A 22703-nucleotide genomic window follows, 5' to 3' on the forward strand; every position below is an offset into this window, starting at 1 on the left:
ACTTATCAACCCAAGCCGGAATGTTGTCCAGGACTTGCTACACCTCGGGCACCCACACCGCCAGTATCGGAGGAGTTGCGAAGGTTTTGAACATCATGCAGTTGGCGGCTAACATCCCCAACCCTGACCTGGTGGAGAGAAGGTAGCTTTCCACGAGGATTTTACCACCATCAATGTCAGATGAATGGTTGCTGTTCACCATTGCTAAGGGGCTGGATTCTCCGTTCCTGAGGCGAAGTGCCGGCGCAAACAGGGAGTCCGCGAGGGTAAACGACAGGAAAATCGGCGCGAACCCCTCACCGATTCCCGTACCGAAAATGGACGGGTCCCGGGGCTGACGCCCAGCAATGGTTGTGCCGTAAACCAGTGTTCTTCAAAGCCGGGGCGTGACCCGCAGGCGGGTGTCGGGAGGGTCGCGGAGCCGTCCTCCGCGGCGTTCCCGATCACGCAAATCCCCACGCAGCAGCCGGCTTTTAATAACCCCGGCTGCTAGCGGCCTTTAAAATGGCCGCGAACATGTCAGACAAATTCGTCCACAGTGCGCATGATCACCGGCCAGCATGCGCACGATCACCGGCCAGCATGCGCGCACGATCACCGGCCAGCATGCGCACGATCATCGGCCAGCATGCGCGCACGATCACCGGCCAGCATGCGCACGATCACCGGCCAGCATGCGCGCACGATCACCGGCCAGCATGCGCGCACGATCACCGGCCAGCATGCGCACGATCACCGGCCAGCATGCGCGCACGATCACCGGCCAGCATGCGCACGATCATCGGCCAGCATGCGCGCACGATCACCGGCCAGCATGCGCGCACGATCACCGGCCAGCATGCGCACGATCATCGGCCAGCATGCGCGCACGATCACCGGCCAGCATGCGCACGATCACCGGCCAGCATGCGCGCACGATCACCGGCCAGCATGCGCACGATCACCGGCCAGCATGCGCGCACGATCATCGGCCAGCATGCGCGCACGATCACCGGCCAGCATGCGCGCACGATCACCGGCCAGCATGCGCACGATCATCGGCCAGCATGCGCGCACGATCACCGGCCAGCATGCGCGCACGATCACCGGCCAGCATGCGCACACGATCATCGGCCAGCATGCGCACGATCATCGGCCAGCATGCGCACGATCACCGGCCAGCATGCGCACGATCATCGGCCAGCATGCGCACGATCATCGGCCAGCATGCGCGCACGATCACCGGCCAGCATGCGCACGATCATCGGCCAGCGTGCGCGCACGATCACTGGCCAGCATGCGCACGATCATCGGCCAGCGTGCGCACGATCATCGGCCAGCGTGCGCACGATCACCGGCCAGCATGCGCACGATCATCGGCCAGCATGCGCGCACGATCACCGGCCAGCATGCGCACGATCACTGGCCAGCATGCGCACGATCACCGGCCAGCGTGCGCACGATCACCGGCCAGCATGCGCGCACGATCACCGGCCAGCATGCGCACGATCACTGGCCAGCATGCGCACGATCACCGGCCAGCGTGCGCACGATCACCGGCCAGCATGCGCGCACGATCATCGGCCAGCATGCGCACGATCATCGGCCAGCATGCGCGCACGATCACCGGCCAGCATGCGCACGATCATTGGCCAGCATGCGCGCGATCATCGGCCAGCATGCGCGCACGATCACCGGCCAGCATGCGCACGATCATCGGCCAGCGCGCGCACGATCACCGGCCAGCATGCGCGCACGATCATCGGCCAGCATGCGCGCACGATCACCGGCCAGCATGCGCGCACGATCACTGGCCAGCATGCGCACGATCATCGGCCAGCATGCGCGCACGATCACCGGCCAGCATGCGCACGATCATCGGCCAGCGCGCGCACGATCACCGGCCAGCATGCGCGCACGATCATCGGCCAGCATGCGCGCACGATCACCGGCCAGCATGCGCGCACGATCACTGGCCAGCATGCGCGCACGATCATCGGCCAGCGTGCGCACGATCACCGGCCAGCGTGCGCACGATCATCGGCCAGCATGCGCACGATCACCGGCCAGCATGCGCACACGATCACCGGCCAGCATGCGCGCACGATCACCGGCCAGCATGCGCACGATCACCGGCCAGCATGCGCACGATCACCGGCCAGCATGCGCGCACGATCACCGGCCAGCATGCGCACGATCACCGGCCAGCATGCGCACGATCATCGGCCAGCATGCGCGCACGATCATTGGCCAGCATGCGCGCACGATCACCGGCCAGCATGCGCGCACGATCACCGGCCAGCGTGCGCACGATCACCGGCCAGCATGCGCACGATCATCGGCCAGCATGCGCACGATCATCGGCCTGCGTGCGTGCACGATCATCGGCCAGCATGCGCGCACGATCACTGGCCAGCATGCGCACGATCATCGGCCAGCGTGCGCACGATCATCGGCCTGCATGCGCGCACGATCACCGGCCAGCGTGCGCACGATCACCGGCCAGCGTGCGCACGATCACCGGCCAGCATGCGCACGATCATCGGCCTGCGTGCGTGCACGATCATCGGCCTGCGTGCGCGCACGATCATCGGTGAGCATGTGCAGTGCTGCCGCTATTTTTTTACACGGTCGCAGCTTTTTGTTTTACAAGTTCGGGGGGGTTTTATTCATTTATTTTATTCATTTAATTTTTTTTTCATTTATTTTATTCTTTTTTTTTACAAGTTCGGGGGAGGGTTTATTTAATAAAATTTTACGGAAAAAAATGCAGAACTTTGGACAGATGGAGACTCCATACTTTCCGACACCGGAGGGCTTCACCTTCATCCAACAGGTTCCATTGGAGGAGCGTGTACGAGGGCCAAAGGGACCCAAAACCATTTCCTCCATTTTTGCCAGCAGCAAATAAGGTAAGAGAAAATGGTGGGTCGCGAAGGTCGGCTTGGCGTGGGTCGCGAAGGTCGGCCGGCGTGGGTCGCGAAGGTCGGCCGGCGTGGGTCGCGAAGGTCGGCTTGGCGTGGGTCGCGAAGGTCGGCCGGCGTGGGTCGCGAAGGTCGGCCGGGTTGGGTCCTGAAGGTCGGCCGGCGTGGGTCGCGAAGGTCGGCCGGCGTGGGTCGCGAAGGTCGGCTGGCGTGGGTCGCGAAGGTCGGCCGGCGTGGGTCGCGAAGATCGGCCGGGTTGGGTCCTGAAGGTCGGCTGGCGTGGGTCGCGAAGGTCGGCCGGCGTGGGTCGCGAAGGTCGGCTGGGTTGGGTCCCGAAAGTTGGCCGGTTGGTCAAAATGGGTCCCCGTAAAAAAAAGTTTGAAGAACACTGCCGTGCATGGCATCGGCCGTGCTAGAACCCTAACCCACCAACCGCGATCCCACAGCCCACCCACTGGCCCACCCCCCAACAGTCCCCCCAGCCCTAGCAGAAGCCCCCCCCCCAGCCAGCGGCATGGATCCTGGACGATTGTGGCAGTGAAGAACACTGTCCGCATACGGCACTCCGGGTTCCCGACCGCTGAGACCACACAAGGCCCGCGCCGTCGGAAACTCGGCCCATCGGGGGCGGAGCATGGCGGGTGGGCCGGCCGAAGATGCGCCAATTGCGGTGAAATGGCGTGCGCCGCACGTCACGATGACACCGGATAGGAGGGGGCGGAGCACGGCCGGTGTCGGAATCCACTCTCCGCCCGATCGCCGATCACGATTTCGGCGTTGGGCTACGGAGAATCCAGCCCGTGGTTTCTACAATTCTGAGCAGATAAATGTTGCAGTTTACGTGGTTTCCAGCATATTGATGACTTCTTTTGACTTAAGAACGCTTTAGAACATACCGCGTTTCTCAGCTGAGTACAAGCTAACATGATTCCGCGCTGAATCCTGTCAAAGTTTTCGGGCAGGGTATTGAGTAATGGAATTGAGAGAAGTTGGGAAGCCAGCAATGGAAGAGTCAGGTCTGAATGAAACAAAGGAATGGCTAGCGATGGACAAGATCAGCCCTGACCATTCTGATGGCCGAGCAAACTCGACAGGCCACACACTCGATTCCTGCTCCCATTTCTTGTGGTCTTGTGGTTTGGGCAGCAGTTGAGCGCCTGGTGTTCAGTCCGTTACATTACTCACCAAAAAAACTACTTTTCCCCCAGTCTAAAGGCAACAATAACAGCTTGCATTGATAGAGGGTGACACGGTAACACAGTGGTTAGCACTGTTGCTTCACAGCTCCAGAGTCCCAGGTTCGATTCCCGGCTTGGGTCACTGTCTGCGCGGAGTCTGCACATTCTCCCCGTGTCGGCGTGGGTTTCCTCCGGGTGCTCCGGGGGGCGAGATTCTCCGACCCCCCGCCGGGTCGGAGAATCGCCGGGGGCTGGCGTGAATCCCGCCCCCGCCGGTTGCTGAAGTCTCCGGCACCGGAGATTCGGCGGGGGCGGGAATCGCGCCGCACCGGTTGGCGGGCACCCCCCGCCGCGATTCTCCGGCCCGGATGGGCTGAAGTCCCGCCGCTAAAATGCCTGTCCCGCCGGCGTAAATTAAACCACCTACCTTACCGGCGGGACAAGGCGGCGCGGGCGGGCTCCGGGGTCCTGGGGGGGGCGCGGGCCGATCTGGCCCCGGGGGGTGCCCCCACGGTGGCCTGGCCCGTGATCGGGGCCCACCGATCCACGGGCGGGCCTGTGCCGTGGGGGCACTCTTTCCCTTCCGCCTCCGCCACGGTCTCCACCTTGGCGGAGGCAGAAGAGACTCCCTCCACTGCGCATGCGTGGGAAACTGTCAGCGGCCGCTGACGCTCCCGTGCATGCGCCGCCCGGAGATGTCATTTCCGCGCCAGCTGGCGGGGCACCAAAGGCCTTTACGCCAGCTGGCGGGGCGGAAATTCGTCCGGCGCCAGCCTAGCCCCTCAAGGTTGGGCTCGGCCCCCAAAGATGCAGAGCATTCCGCACCTTTGGGGCGGCGCGATGCCCGTCTGATTTGCGCCATTTTGGGCGCCAGTCGGCGGACATCGCGCCGTTTCCGGAGAATTTCGCCCCCGGTTTCCTCCCACAAGTCCCAAAAGATGTGCTTGTTGTGTGAACTGGACATTCTGAATTCTCCCTCAGTGTACCCGAACAGGCGCCGGAATGTGGCGACTAGGGGATTTTCACAGTAACTTCATTGCAGTGTGAATGTAAGCCTACTTGTGGCAATAAAGAATATTATATTATAAACATCATGAAACATCCGATTTAAAATCTATATTCGAAGGTAGCAATACGTTTGAGAAACAGATCAAGGCTGGAGAGCTCGTAGCTGTGGAAAACTAAACCGATCAGAAGATTCAATGATGTTAATCATTACCTGCTCACCTAGGACTACTTTGGGTTCTGCCAGAAGCACTCAGCTTCCGACCTCATTACTGCCGTGGTGCAAATTTTGGAAGCTGGAGCTACAATCCACAGGTCAAGCAAGAGTGGCTACCCTTCTCATCAGGCACCCTTTGACCCAGAGGTCATGCGAGAGTAGCTACCCTTCCCATCAGGCACCCTTTGACCCAGAGGTCAAGCGAGAGTGGCTACCCTTCCCATCAGGCACCCTTTGACCCAGAAGTCATGCGAGTGTGGCTACCCTTCCCATCAGGCACCCTTTGTAGCCATCTGGGATGGCCACTTTCAAATACAAAATGGACGCTCGCAAAGATAGAGGGAACTGTGGACAATGCTCGAAAACAAGCAGGCAAGGAGCCTGAATATATATTTGGGAAACAGTTCCCAGACGGAATTGAAACTATGGGTCGATTAGCATATTGATGGCCCATCTCCAGGAAACAAAGGAATGACACTCAGGTAATGGATACTATTGCAGACATCCTGGCGCCAGTTCCCCAACTGAAAAGCACAAACAAAGCAAGGCCAACGGCCACCTAAGACACGCCCAGCCATCAGGGCACCCACCCCTTTATTGGTCAAGATCAATACCAGTGATCGAGAAGCGGCCCAATTAATTGGGACCCAGTTTAAGGCCCGCCTAAAAATGCGCGAAGCTCCTCCAAGTGTGAGAAGGAACCCCCACGAGAGATTCGCTCTCTTGGACTTGGCTCTCACAGTGGAGAGACCCATCCATCAGCATCACCAGAAGCAAGTAAGTTCAAGGTCAACGCTCGCTACCAGACGGACGACCTTAGCTGTTCTCCTGTGTATCTTCGAACCCAACAGCCTCAGATGCGAACAACGGCCATTGTTCCTCTGACTAAGTGGGCGCCCGAAGTTAAGTATAGGCGTTAGCGTTAGAGATAGTTTAGATTGTAGTACTGTTGTGCATGAGTAGATCTTACTGTGTGTGTAAATAAATAGTATTGACTTTGAACTAACTAACTGGTGTATTGGCTCTTTGATCAGTATTTGGGTTTGAACCTTGTGGCGGTATCGAGAGATACCTGGCGACTCTAAAGCAAACATAATTAGGATTAAGGAAGACGACCATATTGACCGCCATATTTATAACCAGATAAATATAGCAACACCTTTGAGCCAGAGGTCATGCGAGAGTGGCTACCCTTCCCATCAGGCACCCTTTGACCCAGAGGTCAAGCAAGAATGGCTACCCTTCCCATCGGGCACCATTTGACCAAATGAGGCAACAAATGCCCCGGTCAAAATGGAGTCAATGGGAATCGGGGAAAGCTCCTGCTGTGAGTCAGATCAACACAAAGAATGATGGCTGTGCTGGTTGGAGGTCAATCATCTCAGTCCCAGGACATCACTGCAGGAGTCCATACAGGGGAGTCTCCCTAGGCCCAACCATCTTCAACTGCTTCATCAGTCACCTGCCCTCCATTATAAGGTGATGTTCTCTGATGATTGCATAATGTCCAGCACCATTCATGACTCCTCAGATACTGGAGGAATCAGTGCCTGCATGCAACAAGACCTGGACAACATTCAGGTCCGGGCTGTTAAGTGACAAATAAACTTCGGACCACCCAAGTACCAGACAATTACCATCTGCAACAAGAGTCGAACCATCGCCCCATGACATTCAATGGCATTACCATCGCTGAATCGCCCACTTCAGCATCCTGGGGGTCAAAACTGAGCAGAGATTTAACTGGACCAGCCAAATAAATATTGGGACTACAAGACGAGATCAGAAGCTGGGAATCCTGCTGTGAGTAACTCCCCTCCTGACTCCCCGAAGCCGGGGTACAAGTCAGGAATGTGATGAGTTCTCTCCACTTGCCTGGGTGAATACGGCTCCAACAACGCTCAAGAGGCTCAACATAGGGCGTGCGGCACGGTGGTGCAGTGGTTGGCTCTGCTGCCTCACGGTGCCCAAGGACTCCAGTGCGATCTTGGGCCTGGGCCACTGTCCGTGCGCAGTTTGCTCATTCTCCCCTGGTCTGTGTGGATCTCACCCCCACAACCCAAAGGATGTGCAGGGTAGGTGGATTGGCCACGCCATATTTCCCCTTATTTGGAAATGTAAATGTGCTGTATTGTTCTCTGGTCTAAGCTCAACACCATCCAGGACAAAGCAGCGTGTGTGTGTGGGTGTGGGTGTGTGTGTGTGTGTGGGTGTGTGTGTGTGTGGGTGTGGGTGTGGGTGTGTGTGTGTGTGTGTGTGTGTGTGGGTGTGGGTGTGTGTGTGTGTGTGTGTGTGTCTGTGCGTGTGTATGTCTGTGTGTGTGTGGGTGTGGGTGTGGGTGTGGGTGTGGGTGTGGGTGTGTGTGTGTGGGTGTGTGTCTGTGCGTGTGTGTGTCTGTGTGTGTGTGGGTGTGTGTGTGTGGATGTGAATGGGTGTGGGTGTGGGTTGTGTGTGTGTGTGTTGTGTGTTTGTGTGTGGGTGTGTGTGGATGTGTATGGGTGTGGGTGTGGGTTGTGTGTGTGTGTGTGTTGTGTGTTTGTGTGTGGGTGTGTGTGTGTCTGTGTGTGTGTGTGTGTGGGTGTGTGTGTGTGGATGTGTGGGTGTGGGTTGTGTGTGTGTGTGTTGTGTGTTTGTGTGTGTGGATGTGTATGGGTGTGGGTTGTGGATGTGTGTGTGTGTGTGGATGTGTGTGTGCGTGGGTTGTGTGTGTGTGGGTGTGGGTGTGTGTGTGTGTGGGTGTGTGTGTGTCTGTGCGTGTCTGTGTGTGTGTAGATGTGTGTGTGTGTGTGTGTGGGTGTGTTGTGTGTGGATGTGTGTGTGCGTGGGTGTGGGTTGTGTGTGTGTGGGTTGTGTGTGGGTTGTGTGTGTGTGTGTGTGGATGTGGGTTGTGGGTGTGGGTGTGTGTGGATGTGTGTGTGTGTGTGTGTGTGTGTATGTGTGTTGTGTGTGGGTTGTGTGTGTGTGTGTGTGGATGTGTGTGTGGGGGTGTGGGTGTGTGTGGGTGTGGCTGTGTGTGGATGTGTGTGTGGGTGTGTGTGTGTGTGTGTGTGTGGGTGTGGGTGTGTTGTGTGTTGTGTGTGGATGTGTGTGCGTGGGTGTGGGTTGTGTGTGTGTGGGTTGTGTGTGTGTGTGTGTGTGGATGTGGGCTGTGGGTGTGGGTGTGTGTGGATGTGTGTGTGGGTGTGTGTGTGTGTATGTGTGTTGTGTGTGGGTTGTGTGTGTGTGTGTGTGGATGTGTGTGTGTGTGTGTGTGTGGGTGTGTGTGGGTGTGTGGGTGTGGCTGTGTGGGTGTGTGTGGGTATGTGCGGATGTGGGTGAAAGATGGGGTTGAATTGTGATGCCTCAGCTGGAAGCATTGTGGTCCGTCTGGGAACTTTGGGAAGGATGTCAAGGGCCTTGAGAAGGTGCAATGGAGATTTACTAGAATGGCTGCTGGGATGAGGGACTTCAGCTCTGTGGAGATTGGAGAAGATGGGATTGTTCTCCTTAAAGTTGGGGTGGTTGAGGCGAGATTTGATCGAGATGCTCAAAATCTTGAACGGTTTGGGTAGAGAAAATAAGACGGTGCAGATTCGAGTGACAGAAGGGTTGGTCACCATGGGGGCCGATTTAAGGCAATTGGCAATGGAACCAGAGACGACATATTGTACACAACAAACTGTTGTGATGTGGAATATATTGCATGAAAGGTTAATGGAAGCAGATTCAATAGTAACTTGCACGAGAGAAAAATACAAATACTTGAGTGACTAAGAGGGAAAGAATTGGGGAGGGGGAATGGGGTGGGGTGAGATAAATTGGATAACTCTTTCAAAGGGCCAGAATAGTCACAATACACCAAATGGCTCCCTTTTGTTGCTCTATGATTCTATGAATCCATATGTAGTGCTTTGGGACTTTCCTGAGCGATGCGCTCGCGATCGAGGTTTTATCAATGCAAGTTCCTTTCCATCTTTTAAGGTCAAACAATTCAATCACAAAGGCTGCTATCTGTCACTGTCTCCATGGCGACCAGAGAGTCAGGGGACAAAGGAGTAAGAAAAAAGCAGGATAAGACTGCCTCACAAATTCCACCCATGTGTTTTACATAATATGACTCGGGGAAACGCAGCTTGTTTTCTTTACCATCTCTTCACCCCCCCTCCCCCCACCTCTCTACATTTATCTTCCTTTTGGGTTACTTCTAGGCAGGTTGAGAGTCGTGCCAGGCCCAGAGCAGCCACTTCAGTTTCACCGATATCGGTGGCCCGCTTGCAAAATCTACACAGCAATAATTTTAATGCCAGGCTATTTACTGAGGGTAGATCTGTATCTACCTTTATCGTCGCCAGACACAACTGGGCTGAGATGGTTTCCAAAATAGATGGCACATTCCGGGAGCCGGGGGCCTTAAGCTTCACTTGGAGCTGGGCCTCGGGCCTCAATTTAACGTACAACAGTGCAAAACAACAGTTCGGGCCCGCATTGGTATCTCCCCGTTTTACTCTATTTTTTCTTATGAGGGGGTGCTTTAATAAGAGGTGCTTCTGTCACCTATCGTGTTTCTAGGGCATCTCGGCCTGTCTTCTCGGCCCCCTGCTTCACCCCCTTCCTAATATCTGTCACCTCCTCCAGCCCACTAAGATCTCCACTGAGTTCGCCAACTCTGACTGGTCTTGTTCAGGGAGAGGTCGGCAGGAGTGAAGGATTTATGAGTGAAACTGGGACTATTTTAAAGCAAGAATCTTGTGGGGGGGGGGGGAGAAAGGAATTTAGCAGGACGTTGCGAGCACGAGACTTTGCCTTATTTAGTTTAAGTGCCTGGTGATTCAGTGACGCTATCTGAGCAGGAGCCGGAATGTTCCACACACGGACGCCTGGTTGCCTCTTCTCGCCGGATTATCGGGCTGCAAGCTCGGCGATGTTGGGGTTGCGGTTCCTGGCCATTGGGGGTGGGGCTCATTCTTCACAACTGGGACGAGCGGGTGTCACTGAGTATCATGGATCCGGCTTGTGGTAGTATGACTGGGGGTATTACGGTACCTTCAGAGGTGAGCTGCCATTGGTGCAGAGGACTCGCTGCCCATTGGCCCAGGTAAGTCATGTGCCTCTCAGGATATAAGAACCCGTGTTCCCCGGCAGTCGGCCATTCTTCTGTACGTCTGCTGTCGGGCACACATCTTGTGTATTAAAGCCTTTCGTTTGGATCGAGTCTTCGCCTCGTGTCCAATTGATGGTGCATCAATTTAATACACAAGTTTTAAAAAGGTGGAGCTTCGTATCAAGCCGGAGTGCCTTCGACTCCGCCCGCACGCAGCAAATGCAACAGCTGCATTTAAACACTGGCTGGCGCGTTTTAAGTTATTTAAGCACAGCCGAAAGCCGCCTGTCGAGGGAACAAAAACGTCATCTCCTCCACTCGTGCGTGGGCTCTGCCGTGTACACACAGAGGACGAACCAGACTTTGACGCAGCGATGGACTTAGTAAAAGGACATTCCATCCGGCCGGTGAACCAGGTTTACGCACGTCACTTGCTGGCCACGAGACAGCAATTCCCCGGTGAGTCCGTAGATGAATTCTACCAGGCCCCCCTTGTTCTGGGGAGGAACTGCGCCTGTCCACAAGTTTCTGCGGTGGAGCACACCGAACTTTTAATTCGAGATGCTTTCGTGGCGGGTATTCAATCAACCCAGATCCGCCAGAGTCTCTTGGAGAAGGAAACTTTAAGCCTCGCTGAGGCGCGGGCCCCGGCCTCCTCTCTCGATATCGCAAACCGCAACGCCCGCGCGGACGCTCCCGACCGCGCGGCGGCTCCCTGGGCAGCATGGAACACGACCCCTCTCGCCTCCGCAGACTCTGACCCCCCCCCCCCCAGGCCTGCGCCGCGGGGCGCCCCGATAAACCCACGGGGCACCGCTGCTATTTCTGCGGCCAGGCCAAGCACCCCCCGCCAGCGCTGCCCGGCCCGCGCCGCGACCTGTAAAGGCTGCGGCAAAAAGGGCCATGACGCGACTGTTGGCCAGTCCAAGGCGGTTTGCAGCGGTTCCCGAGTAGCGACGGCGGGTCCCCCCCCCCCCACCCACCCCCCCCCCCCCCCGCGCTCGTCACACGCCCCGAGCGATCAATTGGACACAAGGCGAAGACGCGATGCAAACAAAAGGCTTTAATACACAAGATGTGTGCCCGACAGCAGACGTACAGAAGAATGGCCGACTGCCGGGGAACACGGGTTCTTATATCCTGAGAGGTACATGACTTACCTGGGCCAATGGGCAGCGAGTCCTCTGCACCAGTGGCAGCTCACCTCTGAAGGTACCGTAATACCCCCAGTCATACTACCACATTCACCTCTTGTTGAAAAGGAAGCGGGGGGGGGGAGGGGGGGGGGGGTGTCCCGTGAGTACGTGAGGCTGGTAGTATGACTAGAGATGTTTACACTGTGCCGTTGCATCGATGGCTGCCCACTGACCCGTAACCACTGTTCAAGAGGAGAACAGAACAATAACTATGTCCAGTGTGCAATAATCAGGGGAAAAAATGGGTGAACAGTTAAAGAACAAAAATATCACAAGAGTCCATCCGCAGCCAGAAGTCCACCCGTAGATCACATCGATTCAATCGGTTGAGTGGGCGCCCGCGATGTCCTGCTTGACCTGCGTAGTGGTGCCGGTGACGTCAGAGCGGTAGGTGACGTCGGAACGGTGGTTGTCCGTGACTCCGGGAGCGATATTCTTGTCGGAGCGGTGGTCGTCCATGACTCCGGGAGCGATGATCTTGTTTCTGTGTCCGTACCCCTAGTTGGAGCTAGCGGGGGCCAGGCCGGTGGAGGGGGTCCCTGTCCGCTGAGCTGTGGGTGCGTCATTGCTGGGGGCAGTGGGTGTCGAGGGTGGGGGGGGGGGGGGGGGCTGGTGCTGGGGGGTGTGGCCTTGATCCGGCGGGTGCCAGGTCCCGGAGGGAGACCGTGTCCTGTCGGCCGTCGGGATACTCCACATGCGCGTACTGCGAAAGAGTGGACTCTTTCGACCAACGGGTCCGCCTTGTGCACCCGCAATTGTTTCCGGAGCCGAATGGGCTCGGGGGTAGCCAGCCAGGTCGGTCACGGCTTTCTCCCTGCTCCTCGGTAACCTGTCGGTCAGTGTTGCTGGGACAGGAGTCAGGACAGTGGAGCCCATGGTTCCCTCCCAGCCTCTCCATTCCTGTGTCGGACCCTGGCTTAGCGCCCCAGCCGGTCAAGATCCTGGAAACCATCCCGGCCCTTGTCATGTTCTCGGTATGTATGAATGCCGAGGTCTTTGTAGTTGAAGTGATCGGAGGACATCCGGCTTTGTAAATGAACAAAACTGTTTATTAATTAATTAAAACACTAAAGGGCTTCCATGATGTTTACTGAGATTAAAGTTGGATACAACGGTTAAATACAAACAGCTGTGATTAACTATTATTAATTACTGTTGACTCAGGAGTTGCTCAATAAGTGACTGCAGTCTGTGCCTCTGTCCAGCTTGTGTGTCTCTCTGTGCTGTCCAGGAGAATACGTTTCCCACATGTGGGTGTCTTCCAGTGACCTTCTTCTGTAGCTACGCCACCTGTGGTCGGATGCTAGAATGCGTCCTGTCTCACCATGTGGCCACCTTCCAGTGACCTTCTCCTGTAGCTACGCCACCTGTGGTCGGATGCTAGAATGCGCCCTGTCTCACCGTGTGGCCACCTTCCAGTGACCTTCTCCTGTCATCACGCCACCTGTTGGTCAGATGCTAGAATGCGTCCTGTCTCACCATGTGGCCATCTTCCAGTAACCTTCTCCTGTCGCCACGCCACCTGTGGTCGGATGCTAGAATACTAACTATCCATACAGGCACGAATGTTTACATACGGTTTGGTTACTATATTATATACACAGATGATAGTTCTCATATCATCACAGCTCTGTTGTGTCTGGCGATGATAAAGGCAGTTACCGGTCTACCCTCAGTAACTTCTCTGCTCGTTCATTCTGCGTGTGTGAATATGTAGACAGGCATGTGCAAACTACCTTCAACCAGCAGTCTCTGCTCCTCTTATGGTGCCCCGTGACTGCACTCAGCCCAGTTCACTCACAGGGTTGAAGTCCCACTCCAGTATTAAGCACAGAAATCAAGGCTGACACTCCAGTACAGTACTGAGGGAATGTGGTGCTAGCTTTCAGGTCAGAGAAGGCCCGCTCTGTCCCTCTCAGGGGGGGTGTACATGGTTCCGTGGCACCATTTCGAAGAAGAGCAGGGGAGTTCTCCCTGTGCCAATCAACATCGCAAAAGTAGACAATCTGGCCACGAGCGCATTGCTGCGTGTGGGATCTTGCTGTGCACAAATTGGCTGCTGGGTTTCCTACATTACAACACCAGTCACTGCACTTCAAAAGTAGGTTGTTGGCCATAAAGCGCTGTCGTACCTCCTGTTGGGCGAGAGAGAGACTATCTGGAGATCTGGAATTCCCTCCCAACACCTCTCCGCCTTTCCCTCCTCTAAGTCGCTCTTTTAAACCTACTTCCTTGGCCAAGTGCAAAGAGGACCAAATTGCATCCCCAAGTTTGAACGTCTCTTCATTTCTCCCCAGAATTCAGTGTGTTTGGAGACTTCACGCCAACGTGAAACGCAAAATGGCGGAATTGTGAGGAGCAGAGTTAACCTGCTGGCTCTGTCTTTATATTTAAACATTACATTTACCCGTGTATCCATCGCCCCAGGATGTACCCCGGTTTTGCCTGGCGGGGTGCCACAGTCGGGGATAACTGTCTCATCGGTTTGTTGGTGTGAGGTTGGTTGAGGGACAAATATTGGACAGGTGTTGGGCAAAATCCCTGCTCTCCTTTGGGGAGTGCAGTGGGATCTTTTACATCCACCTTTGAGCCTGAGTTTAACCTGTGCAAAGGGCAGCGCTGCACTGAGGTACCAGCCCAGGTTATTTGATCAACAACAGCTTGCATTTATAAAGCGCCTTTGAGGTCGTCCGAAGGAACTTAGGGCGGCATTTTCCGTTGGCTGACGGTGAAATCGCGGAACGCGATTGAGCGGAGAATAGGTTCTGACACCAAAATCGTGGCGGGCGCCGATTTGATGGCAAATCGCAATTCTCCGTCACCGCGACAGCGGCGACAATGCGTACTAGAACGCACGGACAGTACGTTCTTTGCATATCATTAGTGGGCCCGACCCAGTATTCGCCGGGGCCTCCACGATTCTCCGCCTCCGACGGGCAGAGTTCCCGACGCCGCGCTTCACTTGTGTTTTTAAATATCGCAAAACCGGCGTGGTGGCTCCTGAGGGAGAGAGAGAGGGGGCACGGAAAGTGTCCAACATCGCCATAGTTTGCTGACAGTTAAGTCATTAGCCGGGGGCTTCTGCCAGGGCTGGGTGGAGTCGTGGAGGGTGGCTAGGAGGTGGGCTGTGGGGTCGGGGTGGACGGGCGCAGAACGCCATTGTCACAGCCGGCAAGGACAGCCATGCAGCTGCGCATGCCACTGACTGCCCGCTGGTACCGGGGTGTTCTCCTAGGGCACTCCCCTTGGTGCCCTCTGGCCCCTGCCAACCCATCAGCTGTATGGGCGTGCCAGCCAGTGCCATCTTGTTGGCTGGGATGGTGTGTGTGGGGAGGGTAATGTGTATGTGCGGCTGCAGCTTGTCAGCCTCCCGAGTGTCAATCACGGACCCGGCCAATCCCGCACCGTTTCCCATTGGAATCGATTGTGTTCCATGTGGCACCGGCGCTAGTCTCTCTGCAGTCGCTGAATCGATCCAGGGTCGGCGCCAGTTTTGCTGTCGTGAAAATCCACGAATCCTGTCCCGGCGTCAGCGCTTAGTCTCAGGAATGGAGAAGCCAGCCCATAATTTGACACAGAGCCAATGGTGGAATTATGAAGACAGGTGGCCAAAAGCTTGGCCAAAGAGATGGCATCTTAATGGAGGAAAAAGTATTGGAGTGGCAGAGAGGTTTAAAGAGGGAATCTCGGATCAAGATGACTGAGGGTATGATAGTCAATGGTAGGGTGAAGGAAGGATTAGATAAATGATTACAGGTTGCGGGAGATCACAGATTTACACAGGGATGAGACCAAGGAGGGAGAGATGTGAACAAAATCAATAGAATTATTGTTGAAAAGAGAGACATAAAGAACTATTAACTCCCCAAGTTCCTGGGGAATTCAAAAAGGCACAAAGCTTGATCATATTACTTTTGTTTGCAAGAAATGGGCTGGATTCTCTGTTTCTGTGACTATGTCCTCAAACTGTGGTAAAAACTGTGGCCTTTCACGCCAAAAAAAATCTTGTGTGACAAGGCCACATATTCCTCGCCCAGCAGGGGGCTAGCAGGGGTCCGGCGTGAATCTAGCAGCTTTAGCCCCCGCACTTCCGGGTCAGAGGCCGCGCATGCGCAGGGCGGTGGCTTCGAGCGACCGCGCCGTGCTCCATGGTGGACTCTGACCACGGAGCTGGACCTCCCAAATAGTGCCCCCAATCGGTCGCGCTGCCGACCCGGACCACCCGCCCAAATATTGCCCGGCCCCATATGAGGCCCCCCTTGCCCTCCAATCGGCCTGCCCCTGACCATGGCGGCCGCAGGCTGAGTCCGCAGCCGCCATGCGAGTATCCCATACGGCAGGACCATGAATGGTCCGTCAGGACTTCGGCCGGTCAGGGGCGGAGAATAGCGGGGCGGGCCTCAAGCAATGGCCGCTGGTAGGGGATAGGCGGCGCGGCATACTTCCCGGGTACGCTGCATTTCTGGGCGCGGAGAATCGGGGAACTGGCACCGGTCCCGATTCCGTGCGCGGAAATGGATTCTCCGTCCCGGCGCCGGACGCGATTTCGGCATCGGGGTGCGGAGAATCCAGCTCAACGTGTCCCTGGGAATGAATCTGGCTATTTCCAACGAGCGGAAATGAGCTACGCTATGAGCTTGGCTGATTATTTTGAATTGGTTGTCAGCATAACAATTAGCGCACTCAGGATTGTTCAGCGAGTGCTGCCCAATACACAGGATCACATCTAACAGTAGCCATTGTGAATAGAATTTTCAAATTGAGTTCCAGCAAGCACAGGGGTAGTGGGTGAATGGAACTTGGTGCGTGTTCGGACACAGACAGCAGAGGTTAGAATGAACAGATGTTTACATAAGGTGGAGGGTGAGAGGCCAGCAAGCAGAACGTTAGAGCAGTTTGAGCCTGGAGGTAACAATAGTGGAAATGAAGGCCTCAGGTATTGGGTACTGGACCCACAAACCTCTTCAACAATGGGCAAGAGAAGATAGATCAGCCAGAGTCACCTACCAGAAAGACTGAGAGACCTGCTGCTGATATTAGATTCACAGAACCCAGACACGAGTCGATACTAAAATAGCACAGTAAAGAGTTTGCATGGGCTGCAGTCCAGTTCAGATTAAAATGGGAGCGACATCAGGTTTAGATTACTTCTGGAAGGAAATCCCAGCATCGACCTGCATTCACATAGCACCTTGACTCTTCATGGGAATGTTGACAGACACCGAGCCAAAAGAAGAGGCAACTAAAGTCTTGGTGAAAGAGGTCAGTTTTGAGGAATATCTCAAAGTAGGAAAGAGAGGTAGGGTGGGAATTCCAGAGCTCAGGGCCCTGCTCTCCTCCCTATCCCCGATGTTAACTCCGGAGCTCAGGGCCCTGCTCTCCTCCTGTTGGGAGTGATTAACATCGGGGATACGGAGGAGAGCAGGCTGGGCGGAGGAGCAGCAATGTTGGAGGGTTGGAGGAGGTTGGGGTCTGGGAGTAGGCGGAGGGCAATGGAGGCATTTGAAAGCAGAGGTGGATCTGCGCGAATGGGTCTCTGATGCCCCACACTGAGTCCGCCAGATCTCTGTTACTGCTGCAATCAGGTTTCTGTGCATGTTCAGATCTGTTGGCAGCTGACAGCTGCCCAGCAGCAAGGGGGACGTCTCTCAGCTTCCTAATTTAGTCCGATGACAGGCTCCCCCAATGATTCTCAGGACGCATCAGCTTAAAATAATCAAAGCGGGGGTGGCACGGTGGCGCAGTGGCTAGCACTGCTGCCTCACAGCGCCGAGGTCCCAGGTTCGATCCCGGCCCTGGGTCACTGCCCGTGTGGAATTTGCACATTCTCCCCATGTCTGCGTGGGCCTCACCCCCACAACCCAAAAAGATGTGCAGGGTAGGTGGATTGGCCACGCTAAATTGCCCCTTAATTGGAGAAAATAAAAGTTTCTTTTAAAAAAATCAAAGTGTTAATTTCCCCAACGATCCGGTTGTAAAAATAAAAATGAAAGCTTTGTTCAGTTTGGGATAGACAGGACCATCTCCCAACGGAAACTTGGATTCTCCAGTACCCGACCAATCATTTCTGTGGTGACTTTGAAACAAGGTTTTAACTTTGAGGTGAAGTTTGTTGGTTGCACGTCCTGACTGACATTGCTGCACTCAATTCCCACTGATTCAAAACGTTTACCGATCACTTCATGGATATTTTTGCCTCTATCCACTCCCCCTCCCCCCCCCCTCCCCCCCCCCCCCCAAAAAAAAAAAGCAAACAGTGAGGGACTTTGCATTTTGGCGATGGGGAAATATATCTCAACGAGGTTTAAATTTCCCCCATCGTGCGAGACACGACAGGCAGAGAATTCACCACAGGGTCACTGCACAAACCTCCCTCCCACCTGCACCCAGAGACCCCTCGAGTATCAGCGGTGGCATGACTTTTGTCGTGAAAGAAGTTGAATTCTTACAGTTAAACCCCCCCCCCCCTTCTTTCCCCCACACACACTGCAAATTAAGAAGCAAACTCACCTCTGTCCGGCCTGTGCGCTGTCGTGAAGCAGACACTCACCTTCTTGAGTGACAGAACAGCTGGGAGAGGGAGCTGCGCGGAGCTAGTCCTAGCTAAAAATAAGCCAGGTCAACAGTGGGCGAGTGGGGAGGGCCTGGCAGCATGGGGAGAGAGACTATTTCTGAGACCCCGGGAAGAATTTAATTAATTCCACAACAGAGCTCTCAAATTTTATTTCGGAGTGTTAACTTGGTACCAGGGAGGGTTGGAGAGGTGGTGTTAACTAACTAAATCAATCCCAGAGGCTATATAGATACAGTTCAGTCATGTCACTGTAATTCCACATGAACTGGCTATCGATGATCAAACATCATTACGTAGAATTCACAACACAGAAATAGTTCATCGAGCTCAATAGAACCTGCAGCAAAACTGGTCCTTCGAGTTTCCTCTCCTCCCTACTTTATTTCACCCTGTTAGCATAAGCTTCTGGGCTTGTCATAAATTGGTGAGATTCAATTAAAATTGGATTCCTTAATTGCCTGACAAGTTAATAGCGTGAGCTAACCATTCATTGGATAGATTAAAATCCAGGTCAATTGTTAATTTTAAAACTGATGTTCATACATTTTTTTGTTCGCCAAAGGTACTGAAGGATAAGAGACAGAAGGAGGTCGATGGAGTTATGACATGGATTAGCCGCTGAATGGTACAATAGCCTCGCGGGCTACCCCCCGGTGGCGATGCCGACCGCCACTCCAGCAAAATTCGCCGCCGTGCAATCAGAGAGGTGAAGGCCTTCCTCCTCTCCATGAGCTCCAGCTTCTCTGAGACCCCAAATATCGCCCCCAAAGGGTCCGAGTCCACCTCCTCCTCCACTATCCTGGCTCAGACCGCGAACACTCCCGCCCAGAATCTTCCCAATTTTTCACAACCCCAAAACATGATCAACTCACACTTGCTCGGACATGATATCCGTTCATCTGCAATCCTCTGCTCCTGGGAAAACCCACCTGGGAACTGAATCTGAATGAGCTGACTTCGATCGCGTTGCCCTCGATTTTATCTCGTATGGGCTATTCCTGCCTGTTCGTGCAGTTCAGTTTCAGCTTCTGTAAATTCTCTCTCTGTCGGCGATTAGCCTTTCATTTTTAAAACGTATTATTTTGCGCAACGTGGGCACCTTTGGCAAGGCCACCATTTGTTGCCCATCGCTGCAGCGGTGGTGGTGAGCTGCCGGTTTGGACCGCTGCAGTCCGTGTGGTGGAGGTACACCCACTGTGCTGTTAGGGAAGGAGTTCCAGGATTTCATCATGACCTGTTGGTCCTGTAAGGTTTTCAGAGACACACGCATATACATATATATAAACACATATACATACACACATAAACACAACATGAACGGGACTGTTTATCTTAAATGTATGAATATATGATACTTCTAGCAAGTGTAAATGAGCCACGTTATTCGCTCGACTGATTATCCGACATTGATTGTTAGTGTCGCTATTAGCGCACTCAGGATTGTTCAGTAAGTGTTGTCCAATCGTAAAATCACATCTCACAGTTGACATTTTGTTTTGGGCTTTGCGAACCTGGGCTGGTTGTGTACCCTCTGTGCTCCGTTTATTACGAACAAACGAAGGAGCATGCTGTTTGATTCGAAGCCGATCACTGGAGCGTTTGACCTACGCACCTGGCATGGGGCCAGCACCCGTGACATTGCTCGAATGTGTTGTAGATTATTGGTCGAGGTCGTAACGTGGTTCATTTACACTTGATAGAGGTGACATCCATCCATTCTTTGCGAACAAAGGGAACATGTTCAAGCCTTGTACTTTTTTTGAATTAACCAGAGCTTGGGGATCCCATAGTTCCCCATTACTTTCTCCATCGCAACACCTCAGCCAATCAAGAGTTGACTTTCAAACCAATGAGCACCCTTTTCTCCTGCAGTATAAATAGTTGTGATTTAGTTGTGAGTTGTGTCCCCGAACAGGTGCCGGAATGTGGCGACTAGGGGCTTTTCACAGTAACTTCATTGAAGCCTACTTGTGACAATAAGCAAATATTATTAGTATATTTGAAATTTGGAATTCTTGCATTTGCCCCGACGAGTGCAAGATGAAAAGCTTCAGCAACCTGTCTCTTTTTTCAACAAGGTTCCTAATAATAATAATAATCTTTATTGTCACAAGTTGGCTTACATTAACACTGCAATGAAGTTACTGTGAAAAACCCCCAGTCGCCACATTCCGGCGCCTGTTCGGGTACACGGAGGGAGAATTCAGAATGTCCAATTCACCTAACAAACACGTCTTTCAGGACTTGTGGGAGGAAACTAGAGCACCGGAGGAAACCCACGCAGGCACGGGGAGAACGTGCAGAGTCTGCACAGACAGTGACCCAAGCCGGGAATCGAACAAGGGACCCTGGTGCGGTGAAGCAACAGTGCTAACCACTGTGCTACCATGCCGCCAAGTTCAGACTCCATATTGCCCAGCACTCCACAAAATCCTCCTTGTTCCATCTGTCATGCAAGAGTGCCTTTAAGAAATGGATGTGTAAGCAATGTACCTTTAAGAAAACAGAGAGTGGGTGGAGCTCAGCTCAGGTCAGCCATTTTGCAGGTTTTTAGTTTCAGTTTTGAAAAGTGCCTGGCTGGTTTTGCTGAGAACAGTTTAAAAGTGCCTGGCTGTTTTGCTGTGAGCTGATTAAAAAGGAGAAAGCCAGTTTGAGACAGCAGCTTGAGAAGTTCTGGTTTGCTGTGAGTTGCTTGAAGGGAGAAAGACAGTTTAAAAAGCAGCTTGTGTGTGTCTGTGTGTGTCCAGAGAGCTGCAAGAAGAAAGCAAGGTGCTGGAGCTGAAATCAACCAAGCTAATATATCTCTGCCATTCAACAGAAAATATATATATCCTTTAACCTGATGTGATTCTGTTTAAAGGTGTTAAGTCTCTTGGAAGTTTGAAGGAACATTTTAAGGAAGTATTTACTGTTGCAATATTTTCTGAGTTATCTTTGAAGTAAGGGGTGTTAAGAGATCCAATGTTTATTTAAGATGTCAAGTTGAGTTCATGGAATAAACAGTGTTTTATGTTTAAAAACCCACGTGTCCATAATTGTAATCCCACACCTAGGGAAAAAGCCGCGTGCTAGGAAAAGCAACAAATCCATTAAAGGGAGAGGTTGGTTGAACTCCATGATACATTTTGGGGTTCTGAAAACGCCTCGCCCATAACACATCGATAACTTGTTAAACACCAACTGCAAATGACTACAGAGAGGAGACGGGAAATAGGCAGTCAGAATGTGACATGTTCATCACGGTTCGGCTTGACAGCATTGGTTTCCCCCTGAAGGATTGCGGAAATCTGAACTCGCTCGGCTAGAAGTTGGTACGTGCTGGGGGTCACTTGAAGCTTCCAAGCCTTGAGATAGATAGATTTTAGTTGGGTAATGGTATCCAGGGATATGGAGAAAAGGCTCTCACGCAGAAGATTGCTGGTTCCAGTTCCGCTTCAGCATTGTCAGCACAGAGGGGGTGCTGCACTGTCAGAGGTGAGATGTACCCCGCCTACCCATGATGCCTTTCACCCCCGATGACCTTTCACCCCCTTGTTTACCAACAATCTATCCACTTCTGACTTAAAAATGTTCAAAGACTTTGTTTCCTCTGCCTTATGAGGAAGAGAGTTCCAGGGCCTCATTGACCCTCTGAAAGAAAATATTTCTCCTCATCTCCCTTATTTTTTCTTATATATTTAGAGTTCCCAATTATTTTTTTTCCAATTAAGGGGCAATTTAGCGTGGCCAATCCACCTCACTTGCACATAGAATTCATAGAATTTACAGTGCAGAAGGAGGCCATTCGGCCCGTCGAGTCTGCACCGGCTCTTGGAAAGAGCACCCTACCCAAGGTCAACACCTCCACCCTATCCCCATAACCCAGTAACCCCACCCAACACTAAGGGCAATTTTGGACACTAAGGGCAATTTACCGTGGCCAATTCACCTAACCTGCACATCTTTGGACTGTGGGAGGAAACCGGAGCACCCGGAGGAAACCCACGCACACACGGGGAGGACGTGCAGACTCCGCACAGGCAGCGACCCAAGCCGGAATTGAACCTGGGACCCTGGAGCTGTGAAGCAATTGTGCTAACCACTGTGCTACCGTGCTGCTTGGGTTGTGGGGGTGAAACCCAGGCAGACACGGGGAGAACGTGCAAACTCCACACGGACAGTGACCCAGGGCCGGGTTCAAACCCAGGTCCTCGGCACCGCAGTCCCAGTGCTAACCACTGCGCCACCTGCCACCCCGATCTCCCTTACTTATTTTTTTCAAGGCAATTTTATTGAGGTATTTTTGGCAAATAAAACAATGACATTGTGTAGTACTGTACAAAAGGAAAAGCAAGTAACGCATAGTAGAAACCACAACTCCATTCTCGCAAGTACCTGCCTAAAACCACCCCCTACTCTACAATACCCTAGCCCCCCCCCTGCTGACGATTAATTCTCCGCAAAGAAGTCAATGAATGGCTGCCACCTCCGGGCGAACCCCGATAGTGACCCTCTCGAGGCAAACGTAACTTTCTCTAGACCGAGAAAGCTCGCCATGTCCGAGAGCCATG

At 53.6% G+C, this 22703-nt stretch overlaps 1 protein-coding gene and 1 long non-coding RNA gene across 3 annotated transcripts in view; one reads left to right on the top strand and one right to left on the bottom strand.

The window, feature by feature from the left end:
- txlnba (taxilin beta a) overlaps positions 1-18170 on the bottom strand; it is a 142399-nt gene extending 124229 nt beyond the window's left edge. For both annotated transcript variants that reach the window (XM_072513719.1, XM_072513710.1), the window contains exon 1: positions 18090-18170. The gene's annotated coding sequence lies outside the window, so the exon portion shown is untranslated. The remainder of the gene's footprint in view (positions 1-18089) is intronic.
- LOC140427896 (uncharacterized) lies at positions 16712-21173 on the top strand. Its single transcript, XR_011948659.1, has 2 exons — positions 16712-16841; positions 18716-21173. It is a non-coding gene; the product is annotated as an uncharacterized lncRNA (long non-coding RNA).
- The last annotated feature ends 1530 nt before the right edge of the window (positions 21174-22703 follow it).

This window comes from Scyliorhinus torazame, chromosome 1 (genome assembly GCF_047496885.1).
Source record: "Scyliorhinus torazame isolate Kashiwa2021f chromosome 1, sScyTor2.1, whole genome shotgun sequence".
NCBI lineage: Eukaryota > Metazoa > Chordata > Chondrichthyes > Carcharhiniformes > Scyliorhinidae > Scyliorhinus > Scyliorhinus torazame.